This window comes from Lutra lutra, chromosome 6 (genome assembly GCF_902655055.1).
Source record: "Lutra lutra chromosome 6, mLutLut1.2, whole genome shotgun sequence".
NCBI classification, from domain to species: Eukaryota; Metazoa; Chordata; class Mammalia; order Carnivora; family Mustelidae; genus Lutra; species Lutra lutra.
Window position 1 is genome coordinate 75731516 of NC_062283.1, and position 14275 is coordinate 75745790.

The following is a 14275-nucleotide window of genomic DNA, read 5'->3' on the forward strand; positions in this document are numbered from 1 at the left end:
TGTGCAACTGACCCTTCCATTGACGCCATTCATTTTTTATTTGTGAAGGGGCACAGAAGATCTAAGTGATCTTCTGTGGAAAGATGTTGGAAAATCTTACTATATTCAGTAAACATTTTTATTCCTGCTTTCAAGGGTCTACATGTTTATGGGAGAAAATTCAAAAAATATTTAAAAATAGCAAAATAAATAATCTCATGATCCTGAAACAACTATTAAGGTGTTGTTCTACTTATACCTACTTTTCTGTACATGCAGATAGGTATATAAACATGTTTTATTTGTTTTTGAAGTCATCGTCACTCTTTCCTTTATATTTTATTCTAGGCAATATATAATAAACAAGCTCTCTTGCCATATGTGTTCCATAAAATACCACTTATGTGGCTGCATGGCATGTCACTTCATGGCTATGCATAATTTAGTCAAAAAATTTTCTACCTTGGGACATGGCAGAGTTTTTCTCAGAACATTAATAATTTTTACGTTAGGGAATTTCCTAAATATAGAATTTCTTAGACAAATAACATCACTTTTATATCTTATGAAAGTACATATATGTATTTGAGAATTGGTTTATTTTTGAAATTTTTACGTGCTAGGAATCTGTTTTCTTATCCTCGACAATACTGGGTATTACCAGTGTTCAAACTATTTGCAGTCATGCAGAAGGAAAATTCTGTTTCTTTTGTAACTCTTTGATTACTAGAGATGAGCTTTTTGTATACTTGTTTTCCCTTTATATATTTTGTCTTGTGAAATTTTTGGTTTGCTTTTCTATAAACGACCTCCATTCGATGGTTTAAAAAACTGTACACACATATACATGTACCCGATCATAAGTATGTATATTTTTAAATACATGTATATGTGAATATATAAATATCTATGTTTATGCATGTATATGTATTTATACATATTTATACTCATTGCAAGAGTGTAGATATGTATGTATATACACAAATACACATATATGATAGTAAAATTTTATCTGATCTTAAGTTGCAGCTTTATCCCTCAACTGTTTAACTTTTTTTTTTTAACATTTATTTTATTTATTTGAGAGAGAGAGGGTACGAGCCAGGGTGGGGGAAGCGCAAGGGAAGAGGGAGAGAGAAACTTAAGCAGACTCCATGCTCAGTGTGGAACCTGACACAGGGCTTGATCTCACCACCCTAAGATCACTTGTGCTGAAATCAAGAGTAGATGCTTACCTCTTTATTTTTGTGGTATTTTTATATACAAAGGAACCACTTAAAATTTTTGTAGCTCTTTCATTTTATTCCTGCAAAGTTGCTGCCTTTGTATGATTAGCAAGCCCCTCTCAATGGAGACTAGGCATATCTGATTATATTGACAATCCTGGACTCACAGGAAGTTAACTCTAGGGGTAACTTAGAAATCATCTGAAACAACTGTATCATGTTACATTTAAGAACAATTCAAAACCATCCAGAATAGTCAAGTGATTCTCACAGTATTTTTAATCCCAAATTATACAGATATGTACTGAATCCTAAAGAGAAAAAATATCTCTAACAATTCCAATATTTTTTCCAAAATAACAGTTTAACAATATATTTCATATATTTTAAATACGGGCTACATTATTGAAAATAATTTAAGAATTACATATCAAAAAAGGAAATTTTTATTAACCATCTTCTAATATACATAAGTGTCTTTTTTTTCTTTTTTTGAGAGGAGCAGAGGAAGGGGGGTCAGGGAAAATGGGAGAGGGTGACAGAGAATCTTAAGCAGATTCCACGCCCAGTGAAGAGCTGGATGGGGCTCGATCTCACAACCCTGAGATTGTGACCTGAGCCAAAATTAAGAGTCTAACGCTTAATCGACTGAGCCACCCAGGAATCCAACAATTAACCATTTTTAATTTTAGTTTTTACCTCTAAATTACATTTCAAATTTAAAAAACAAACTTCAAATTTTCATACTCCTTTGACACTTGGCACAAAATAAATTTCACCTAACCAGAAAGATTACTTATAGTTATTTTAGAATGTGCTAAATAATAGCTGAAAGGTTTTAGTATTTTCAAACTGAAGGGAATTCTTTGTATTACTTGAAGGTCTCAGAGTGGAATTAAAGTGTTCCTTTCAATCTTTCAACCTCTTTCTCTACCTTGCACAACTCTTCCTTTCAGTTAGGTGTAGTTTTTTCATGGATACAGTAAAGCAAAACAGGTCTGCCACAGGTTTTACAGTCAGGAGAGACTGGGATTAACTCCATGGCTAAAAGGTCACTATGGCTCCTCACCTCTGAGTGAAAACCTCTATATCTGATGAATGAGGCTGGTAAGACTTGACTTACAGGTTTATGATGGTGGATAAATAAATCATGTCAATTGCTTGGAAAATTTCCTGCTACACTGAGTTATTCAATAAATGAAAATACAACAGCTGATAACGTATCTCTTCATTATTATCATCGTCATCATCATCATTATTCCTACGGCCACCTCTGTGGCCAGTACAACCATTACTAAAATGGCAAAGAAAGACCAGAAGGGCAAGATTAACCTCAGAAACAGTAGTGGAAGTTGAAAGACTAATTCTTCAGTAAATGCAGGCATTTGTTTCCATTTAACATGTATGTAGCCTAAGGTATTTTCAGGGAGTCAAGATGGGATGTTATGACGCCTTCAATGACTTCTTAATCAACTAATTTCCTTCTTATAATACATAAGAAGGACACATAGTGTAATTTATTCATATTAATGGAGACTGTCTTGCCCTATCAACAAACCAAGAGAGATGATCTGTAACAAATAAAGTTACTTTGTTGCAATACAAATGTTTACAGTGTCAAGGGATTTGTTAAAAGAGAAAGATAAATTTTGAATCTTCTAACAGCTGTGTATATGGGGTGTTTAGAGTTTGAGTCCAGTTCATATGAAAATTTTTAGTTACTGGGGGAAGAAATGAAAATACTGCATGCAAAATTAAGTGCTCTAGTTAATAAAGTGTTACTTTTTAAATGTTTATCAATAAACAATTATATACTTCTATTGATAAAAGTAAGTGTCATAAAATCTGACCACTGATTAGGAAAAAGAAAATCAAATACATTCAAGTGTATGTATTAGTAGGTATTAATAATAACCAGACATAACTAGTACAAGCATTTTTAGGTAACACTAGTAAATCTAGCCCCATATTTTTAAGAGATTAAAAAGCTGATAAGGCAAATAGTGGTAAAATGAATTAAGATTTTGAAATAATTTTAGGTAGAAATTAACAATAGCATCAACAAATCTCCTTTCTTTTCTGAAAATCTATGTGAATACATATCCCAAGTTCATGAACCCAATTTAGCTGAAATGATAGCAAGATGGAAAAATACCTTTAAAAAACAGATTTCACAAACTGTACTTGAGATGGATCTCAAAGAAGGAAAAATTAGAACGATCTCATATCATATCCTTTCATTGATTTTTGTGCCAAATTCCCATCACTTCTAATGGCAGTTCTGAAAATGGATGAAGGATAGGAGTGCTTCAAAGTGCAATTTAAGATCCAAGTGGGGCTACAAGTGAATCAAACCTTTGGAATAATGATTTGCAGGAGAGTAAGTGAATTACAAGTGTTTAGGAGAGGCCACCTGAAAGTTAATATGTTGCTAATCTCCAGTTTTTAAATCTCTGGAAGACTTCCCGCTACTGCAGGATGGAGAACACCAGAAGAATTGCTTTTGCACTTCAGATTCACTTCAGTGAACTGGATGTGGGAGTGTATTTCTGCATACAATATCATATGCACCTGCTTGGTATCTTGAAACCAAAAGAACACATCTATTGGGATTTGATACAAATTAGTCAAATCCTGGTCACCTTTTCCTTTTTCCTGGTCACATGTTTAAAAAACTAAAAAATTTCTAACGGGACAAGAATTTCTATACTTTTTTTTCTTTTTTTATCAGAAAAATGAGAAACCATATAAATTCAGAAAGCAATGTAAGTTCAGTGTTAAAGTGAGAACTTTCATATTTAAAAGAACTGATATTATTATGAATCCCAAATTTTATTTCACCTTATAATTCTGACAAAACAAATATGGTACAGTTTTGTTTTTTTTTAAGATTTTTTATTTCTTCATGTAACAGAGAGAGAGATCACAAGTAGGCAGAGAGGCAGGCAGAGAGAGAGGGGGAAGCAGACTCCCTGCTGTGCAGAGAGCCCGACGCGGGGCTTGATCCCAGGACCCTGAGATCATGACCTGAGCCAAAGGCAGAGGCTTAACCCACTGAGCCACCCAGGTGCCCAATATGGTACAATTTTTAAAATGGATGAAAATGTTAACACTAAATGATTTTTTAGATTTTTTTTTCCTGTATGTTTTTGTCTTCACATCCTCAAAATTTCTACTTAAAAATTAATCAAGACTCAAAGATGTTGAAAATACATTCTGTGTATCCAACTCAGAAGGCAAAACTACAAGCAATTTGAAAGTAATCTGAAGGTTATACTGCTTATGGAAAATTATGTGTTTCCTTTGTTACAGAAACATACTAAATTGTACCTTTCATTTTCCATTCAAATTTACTGCAGAAGCCACACAAAGCCAAGAGGAATAAAATTGAGGGGAAATATAAATTGCCTTCTCTGACAGCTGGTCAAGAAATATGTGAATAACAGAGTGTGTAATCTGAGATTATTTAATGTTTGAGAAGTACTTTGAAGATGACAAGTGCTGGTTATTGATATGGTGGGGAAAAATGATAGGTAAATATTATTGAGAAATTCGACATGGGCAATGCTCCTGAGAAGTTGGCATCTCAGAGCATCTAGGATATGTGGCAATATTTTCCATGCCTACTTTTTAATTCCATTCCTTCTGATTTCATACAAATTGTTTTATATGAAATGCAGAAAGCTAGAATCAGCTGCAAAAGAGGTGATGATCTGGCTGAAAGACCCTGTGACTCTGCCCCATAACATAAAACTAGGGGCTGCTTAGGTAGTGATTCCAAAGACCCAGATTCACAGTTGGGTTAGGCACTGAAGGCTAAATCACAAGCCTCCTAAAAGAAGTCACTTAACCTCATCATGCCTTATTAATCAGATCAAACTGCCAAGTACACTTGCCTATTATTATTCCTAGGGGAAACTGACAATACAATCTCTTCCAGGATGCTCAGGAAAGCCCCTATATTCTAGAATGGTATAAATAAAATATTATATTCTCATTACATAAAAGCATTAATTATGAATTTTGCATTTTCCTATGTGATGTGGTTTATGGAATACTCCAATGCTGTATTTTTCCTTCGAAAATCTGAGAACAAAGGACAGAAAAGGAGTATATACTAACAATGACAATGTAAAAATATGTATTACTCCAAAATTATATTAAGAATGTAATTCCCAATTATAAGAATGACCTCTACTATATTTAGATGTTCTAGAAAACACATGTAAGTAAGAATTTTCGAGAAACTTCGCTAAAAATATCTTTTGGCAAATAAAGTTGAAAAATGAAAAATCCATCTTTTATCAATCCTGGTGTCTGCAGAATGTCTATGTATCACATAGACATCTGTGACAATTAAATTGTGTTTTTCTAGAAGTATATATAAATCGAATGAAAATAGATTTTGAGAGGCAAGATAAACCATGACAATTCACAAAAATGGCCTTTGTCAAAATAATCCTAGATGCTCTAGTTAATATATATATATATTTATATATATATATTAATATGTATATGCTTTACATATTTATATATATATATATATATATATATATATATATGCTTTACGTATTTATGTATATATGTAGTTGATAAACCATAATAAATACCCCTAGGGTAATTTTTAGAAGCCTTCAAATTCTAGGCACTTAAAAAAAATTATTCACTCTCTTTCAAAGTCAAAATAGCTTTGTTTCACACCAGAAAGAGATCTCCTGTCAATTTCAATGAAAGGCTTAAACTGCCACCTTTTCTCTAAGATTTTTGAGATATGATCTTTGAAATGATATTTCAGAGGATAATTTAGCAGCCTAATCTACCTGCAGAGGTAGCCAATATAAACTTTTTTTTTACATTAACTGGCAATTCTTCCTACCGACCCACTCCCCATACTCTTCCAGTAGAATTTCTTTTTCTGGTAGTGGAACTAGAAAGTGAACCCTCATCTAACTCCCAGCCATAAGATTGGTTCTTTAAAACAAGCCTGACCATTCAGAACACGCTCTTGGGTAATCAGACTCCTCCACATTTTTTCTGGAGCTCTTCAAAGACATTCTATTTCTGCTGAGGTTGGCAAGCTGGTGGGGTCTACCAGTTGTCCTCTATCCCACTAGTTGGAGAGTCGGTTGCAAGACGGTAAGAGGCAGGATCCAGGTTCCACTGTGTAGGTTCACAGAGCCAGCTGTGTTTAGAGTCAGATAAAGGTCTGGACTTTCCAGTTTTATGGGAATATATAAAATAATTTGCTTATGTTTGTATTACTAGCCATCAGAAGTTCTGAGTGATGCTCTGGCTCTTGCCATGGATGTAAATAATTCTTTTCTTTCAATTTTTTGTGTTATGAGGAGTGATCAGTCAGAACAATCTAAATATCAAGTTCTTTTAAATTTATTTTCATTTTTGAAAAAAAAAAGCTCTTAATTCTCAAGTGGCTTCATTGTCATGGTCCTAAATAAAATGATCTTTTGGTGTTTTCAAGGGCAAATTCAGATATTGAGGTTCTTTAAGAAGAGCTCACTTGCATTTGGGTGAGTGAAAGGCAGGATTTCCCTTCCTAGGTGGTAGTCCCTCACTGTGACCCATTAGTTCACTTTCCAGTTCAGTAGTCCTTACTGCAAATTAAAGTATATGTGTTTTCCTGTATTAGCTCAATTTTCCCCTGCCTTTTCAACTTGTCATTTTCAACTTAGCATTTACTACTTTTTCTACAAATAGTAAACTGAAATCAGAGATGAAGAACAATAATGAGTACATAATTAGAATTCATTTTTTGAAACAAAATATGTTGAACTCCCAACATATTACAGGTAAAATGCATTCTGTTTTACCAATCCACAGTGGCCAAGGATCTCCGAGGAATTCTTTTTTTTTTTTTCTATTTAAGAGAACCCAAATAACTCCACTCTTAAAATCCAATTTCTTTTTTAGGAATTTCAACTCCTTAGTGATATTTCTGTGTACTTTTGAAATAAACACTATTGTTTTTACCTGTGATTATGTAAGTTTTTGATAAATACAATGACATAAAATTATCCTGACTTTGCTATTTTTCTTTTTTGTTGTTGTTCAACAAGGCTCTAAGAGGAGAGTAAGTCATCTATCTTTAAGTAGGATGTAGTGCTTCAGCACTTTTACACGGTGAGGTTCAAATAAACAATAAATGTGAAAAAATTCTCAGGTTTTGCTAAAGGGAATCAGTTTTTTAAAAGTGTGTCATTAAATCACCACAATATTTCTGCATACGTAAGGCTATGCAGTACATATTAACTTCTTACCAGAGTAATAAATTAAATAAAGAACAAAATACATTTTCATGGTAGATGAAAATGTTCAAATAAGTGATATGTTCCTGAAAGAAGTAAAAACATATGCGTACATCTAATAAGTGGGAAACTTAGCTGGTCAAAATAATTCAGGTTCCAACAGAGAAGGAAAGACTAGTGGGATAGAGAAAAAGATGTGCATTTCTTTGACTGAAAAAAATATATATATTTACTAAATAATGTCAATAAGTAAGGAGACACACATTTTTTTTTCTAATGAGGCAATTAGAACTAGCATCTGCAATGTTATTAGGGTTGTCATCTCCAAAAAGTGCAACATCTGGGAGAGGTTTCTACAACCAGATCAGGCACTGGAAATAGTACAGATGAATAAAAGTGCTGATGGCCACTTACAAATGCATGTTGATGCATCATCTTAGTCAGTGGGGCCTCCCATAACAAAATACCACAGACTGGATTTTTTTTTCTTTTTTTTTTTTTAAATAGGTAGATCTTTTTTTTTTTTTTTTTTTTACAGAGATCACAAGTAGGCAGAGAGGCAGGTAGAGAGAGAGGGAGAAGGAAGCAGGCTCCCTGCCAAGCAGAGAGCCCGATGCGGGGCTCGATCCCAGGACCCTGGGATCATGACCTGAGCCGAAGGCAGACGCTTTAACCCGCTGAGCCACCCAGGCGCCCCCAGACTGGATGTTTTAAGAGAATTTTTTTTTCCTCAGTTTGGAGGCAAGAAATTGCGAAAGATAATGCCAGCATAGTCAGATTTTGGTGAGGACTCTCTTCCTGGCTTGGAAGGAAGAGAACTGTGTCCTCTCATAGCAGAGAGAGAACAAGGAAGCTCTTTACCATCTCCTGTTATAACGGAACTAAACCCATCATTAGGGCTTCCTCCTCTTGACCTCATCTGAACCTAATTTCCTCCCAAAGGCCCTGTCTCCAAATACTATCATACTGGGGTTAGAGCTTCAACATGTAAATTTGAGAGTGATACAATTCAGTCTGATGCTCAAATTGGGATGCCTGGGTTAGTCTGTTAAGCTCAGTCTGTTAAGCATCTGCCTTCTGTTCAGGTCATGATCCAGCGGTTCTGGGATCAAGTACCCTATCAGGCTCCTTGCTCAGTGGGGAGTCTGCTTCTCCCTTTGCCTGCCATTCCCCCTACTTGTGCTCTCTCTCTGTCTCCTCCGTCTGACAAATAAATAAATAAAATCTTTTTTAAAATTGCTCAAATGAGTATTAATATATTTTAAGCTTAATAAGCATAGCTATTTTAAAAGGGCTCTATCTTTCATGTTAAAATAATGGAAATCATGGCCAAGGTCCCTTACTACCAGTACATGCCCAAGTGGCCCAAATCAAAATGTCAAAGGGTACTACATATTGTTAGGTAGTTTTAGGGATTGAAATTAATCAACAAGACCCATGAGGTCACTTTTAAAAAGTAACAATGACTTTTAAAATAACAATGACTTTGACAGGTTCCATCAGATTTATTTTAGAAAAATAATCCATCCTCACCTCATGCATGCAGGAGGTCTCATGCAAGAAGAGAAGCCATCTTAGGGTCTGTCTAATTTTATAAGTTTGAAGTTTGGGGACAGAATCTACAGAAAGCCTCCCATATTTTGTGAATTCGGTTTTAGGTAAACAGAAGTTAGACTCTGGTTCCTAGTGAATATGATCTGTACAGGACAGACATATGATTCAGAAACTATATTCAGGTTCCTTGGAGAAATTAATTTTCTAGCATTTTATGTTTGGGTTGATTCATTTTCTTCCTGGGCCAAATATGCATAATTGAAACGCTTTACCTAGTCCCAGCATTCCTCCTACTAAATTGCCCCACTGCCAGTGAATCACAAACTCACTGAGATAGAAAAGACTGGAGTAATGGCATGCTATTTCAATTCAGAAAAAAAGAATACTAAACTCAGTGCTTCAAAATCATTAGCTTTTCATGATTTGTTGATTCTAATGTGTGTTTTTTACTTCCTTTCTCTTAAAAACATTTTCATGGAAATCAACGATTCCTTAAGAATTAATCGTCTCCTGCTGCTTTTACCCAACATGGAGTCATAATCCCACCATTGCAGTGTCACAATAGCTTCTACTTTATTTTCATTAAGAAAGTGTGACAGTCTCCCTTCCCTCCCCCACCCGCCACCCTGCTCCAACCCCAAAAGGCGCACAGGTATTCATACTCTTTTTACATAAATGTATTCAATAATAATGATAAGGACTTCATGTAAAGCTTCTTCTTAAAACTATACTCATAAAATAAAGGGTTTCTCACATTCTCATCAGCTACGTTCAGGAAATTTAAGAGAATACAAGAACTAAGATCTAAATTTCTTTCAAGTTTACTTCTCTGGGTGAGTTTTTAGGTACTACACTTGATCTTAGCCAAAAGGCCAAGAAGTGATGTGAGTTTTTAGGTAATCGTTTCATGAATCAACCTGGCTTGTTTTCTGATATATTTAAATATAAATAAAACTGAACCTATGTTTTCTATTTATGAGGAAATTTCCATCCATTTGTTGGAAAAGCAGTAATAATTTAATAATTTCATCTTTTTTATATGTACATGTAAATGAATAAGGATATTTTATAGTATATAACCACTCATATAGCCAATTTAATATTAATATAACCAATAATAGAGTATATACCCACTAATTTTATTGAGTACCCCAGGGGCTTTTGAAATAAAAGTTACAAGGAAGTATCCTTATTTTTTTACAACTTTGTGAGTAATATAAATTGACACTTTCTATAGTTACCCAGATTTAATGCTATTGCCATAATTTGGCTGAAAACAGATCAATAGAATTTTTTAAATTGTCGAAGAACCAAAATAATTAATAATTTTGGAGAGAAAAGACATATACTTAGAATGAGCACCATTGTAATAGGATATTATATTATATTTTGTTTAACTTGGTCCCACATCATCACTAAGCCATTTGAAAAGTTTAGAACAGATCAGAATAGTATAGCCAGACCCTTCATCTTTCTGGATTGAGTCCACATATCCCATGAAGAAAATGCAGGCAAAAAATCTAGAGAGAGATAAGATTTGCTGTGTTGTTTAAAATCATTTAATCTATAGGAAAAAAGCAGCTTCCTGTGCCTTTCAAAGGACTTCTAAATGAGCTTGAAGCTCCTTTATGCATGTCTGAAAAGAACATTAAGGTATCCATGCTCATATTTTAAAAATGCAAGCAATTAGGTAAACACAAATAATACTTTATACAAATCTTTCTTCTAAGGAGTTCATGGAGTTTTAGAAACAGCTGAAAAAGCTGCACACATCTATAGAATGGAGCAAGTATTCTCATCCTCTTTGATATGAAAAGAAACTGAAACAGGGGAGTTAAAGAGAACCAGTTTTCTGAAGTCTACTCATTACCAGAGTTTTCAAAGAATTCATGTTGCTTAGTCCCTAATATTTAATCTTCTGAATTGTTTGTCCAAATAGACCAAATATTGATCTTAAATTTTATGTCTGGGAGATGTCTTTCATTGGCATCTCATAAAAAAGGCTTTATTTCTGGCCAATTACAGTTTTGAAACAAAACAACTTTAAAAAGCAAAGATAAAAACAAAATGATGAATAACTGAATTTTTTTCTATCTCCTTCACACCCTCAACATTTCAGTTTCAGTTTTACGAGCAGAAGACCAGTCATTTGATCGAGTATTCTAGAGGTAAAATTATATCCTTGGCACCTCAAGAGTAAGAAATAAATAGAAACTTAAGACCCTGTCCTCTAAGAACCTGATTGGTATTTACTATGAGGTGAACTCAACGTTGGTATTAGTGCTGGGGGCTGGGAGAGAGGAACCACTTTTCTCAGTCAGTCCAGGGTAGATTCCAGGTGTTGGGACATCGGTGTGAAAGAGAATGGTGAAATCCCCTAGCCCCTCATTTCAAATAGCTTATCTGAAGAGGAATTTACTATTAAAAGACCAGTATTTCTGACATTTAGATCATTCAGGGCAGTTTCTATGGAGTGAGCATTTTTATCAGCTTATTTGACTAAGCTTATTCAAGCATTACAGCTGCATTAGTATCACAAAGCCATAGCAGATTCCATAAAATAAGCTTTATAAAATTGTGGTTGCCCAATAGCATGCTCTTTTGGAAACTACTAAGCAGCCTTCCCTTGAGTAACAATGCTCTAGAGCTATGCTTTACAAGATGTTTGAAATCCAATGTCTCTCTACCTTAGAAGAGGAGAAAAGACATGGAAAACAGTTCAGGAATCTTTTTATTTTTTTAATTAAAAAATCACTTTTCCTTTTTAATTTTATAACAAAAGGGAAATGCATTAAATATTCAAATTTGAATATTAAACCCTTTGGTTTAGCATTAGAGGAAGTTCTTCAAAAATAGCATTGATTCTTTTCTACACCTTACTTCTGATTAAATGTGCACCTATAAAAGACTCTACAGATTGTAAAAAGAATCAGATCATTAAAAAATTTGGCTAAGACAGTTTTCAGGAGAAAATTATAATGGCTAATATTCTAGTCCCAGGACTGATCATAATTATATTGCTTTAGGCTTCTATAGCATCTCTGTTCCAGAGAAACTATAAATTGTCAAACAAGCCAGATTTCTGGAAATATATATATATATATATACACACACACACACACACACACACACACACACATATATATATAAATTATGTATATATTTTATCTATATATATCTAATTATGTATATATATACATATTATGTATATATATACATATTATGTATATATATAGTATATATGTTATGTATACATATATATATATACATAATTTCCTAGGAAAAGCAGTGATTTCAGAAACTACAGTGACTCATAAAGAGCATTTGGTTAATAAGCAAAGGAGATCATATAAGTGAGGTTTGTCAAAACTTAATGTGGGAAAAGGTTGATTTGTCATTTGGCAAGAAGTCAATCACTCTATCAGTTTGCTAGGGCTGTCATAACAGAGAACCACAAATTCGGTGACTTAAACAACAAATTTTTGCCTCATGGTTCCAGAAGCTAAAAATCTAGAATCAAGGTGTTGTTCCTTTTGAGAATGCAGAGGGAAGAGTCCTCCTGAACCTTACTCTGGGTTTGTAAATGGCTGGCTTCATGTTCATATGGTGTTCTTGCTGTACGCATGTCTATCTCAAAATTTTCACCTTTCTATATGGACACCAATCAGATTGGTTTGAACCCCATACAGTTGACCTAATTTTAGCTTGATTACCTCTGTGACGATCCTATCTCCAAATAAGGTCATATTCTGAGTTATTGGTGAGTTAGGTCTTCAATTTACAAATGATGGGGAGAAGTGCACAATTCAACCCATGGCAAGTACTACATAGTCTCTTCACTCTATTTTCACCAAAAGCATCCTGTGAAAGATTAACTTAAATCTATTCTAAGGCATTGCCATTAATGACATGTAAAATGAGGCCTTAATCAAATTGTCAAGAAAATTTTGTAATTTTTTTCTCAAAATCTACAGGTAATTTGAAACTGAAATTATTCAAGTGATGGTCTTGGTAAAAATGCTCCATTATTTTCCTTCTGTTATAGAACGTTAAACTTTAAAAATACATGTCTGTATAAATGCCTGTATTTTAAATATATATGTGCACATAAATTCACACACATACACAAACACTGCAAGTTAGGGAAATGCCATCAACATATTTTAATGAAATGATGGAATACCAAAACCCAAAGTAACTGTAATTAGGTCAGATATTTAACACAGCTACTTGTCCAAATTATTCATTTTTTCACTAAATTGAAATATTAGATTCTCTTAACCAGGTATTTGATATTTAAGTAATCCTGTTCTTTATGCCTTAATCTATAAACCAAAATATAAATAAAGACCACATATTTTAATTTTTTGTCAAAGGATTCAACATTTATGGATATTATGCTTTCAGGGAAAGTTTTATTATAGGCTGTAGACTTTATATGATCTAATTATAACATGTCATAAAAAATAATGATTCCTAAATCAAAATACTTACAATAAAAATATTTCCCCCAAAAATACATGCTCCCTTTATTTACCCTGGAAATGGAAAAAAATTGCTCTAATAATTAGAAATGCCTAATGCATGAATATAATTAAACAGAATGAAATCTTAGCTATAATATTTGTTGAATGATCCTAAGAAAATTTACTCAACAAAATTTATGCCCTCACACATTTTTAACACTGAAACTTCTTTGGGTTAATAAACAACCTAAAAGTTAAAATGTTATATGTCAAAAAACAGACTTGGACATACTTTTTAGTATTGTTTAGATATATCTTTAGGGGGCGCCTGGGTGGCTCAGTGGGTTAAAGCCGCTGCCTTCGGCTCAGGTCATGATCCCAGGGTCTTGGGATCGAGCCCCGCATCGGGCTCTCTGCTCGGCAAGGGAGCCTGCTTCCCTTCCTCTCTCTCTGCCTGCCTCTCTGCCTACTTGTGATCTCTGTCTGTCAAATAAATAAATAAAATCTTTAAAAAAAAAAAAAGATATATCTTTAGTATTAAAAAAGCAAGTTTTTTTTTTAATTTTTTATTTATTTATTCGACAGAGAGAGAGAGAGAGAGAGAGATCACAAGTAGGCAGAGAGGCAGGCAGAGAGAGGAGGAAGCGGGCTCACTGCTGAGCAGAGAGCCCGATGTGGGGCTCGATCCCAGGACCCTGAGATCATGACCTGAGCGGAAGGCAGAGGCTTAACCCACTGAGCCACCCAGGTGCCCCAAAAAAAGCAAGTTTTTAAATCATTCAAGTTT

At 34.0% G+C, this 14275-nt stretch overlaps 1 protein-coding gene and 1 pseudogene across 3 annotated transcripts in view; both read right to left on the reverse strand.

The window, feature by feature from the left end:
* LOC125102961 (triadin-like) overlaps positions 1 to 14275 on the reverse strand; it is a 225679-nt gene that overhangs the window by 177936 nt on the left and 33468 nt on the right. The gene's annotated exons all lie outside the window — the stretch shown is intronic.
* On the reverse strand, positions 9731 to 9906 carry LOC125103466 (uncharacterized; annotated as a pseudogene).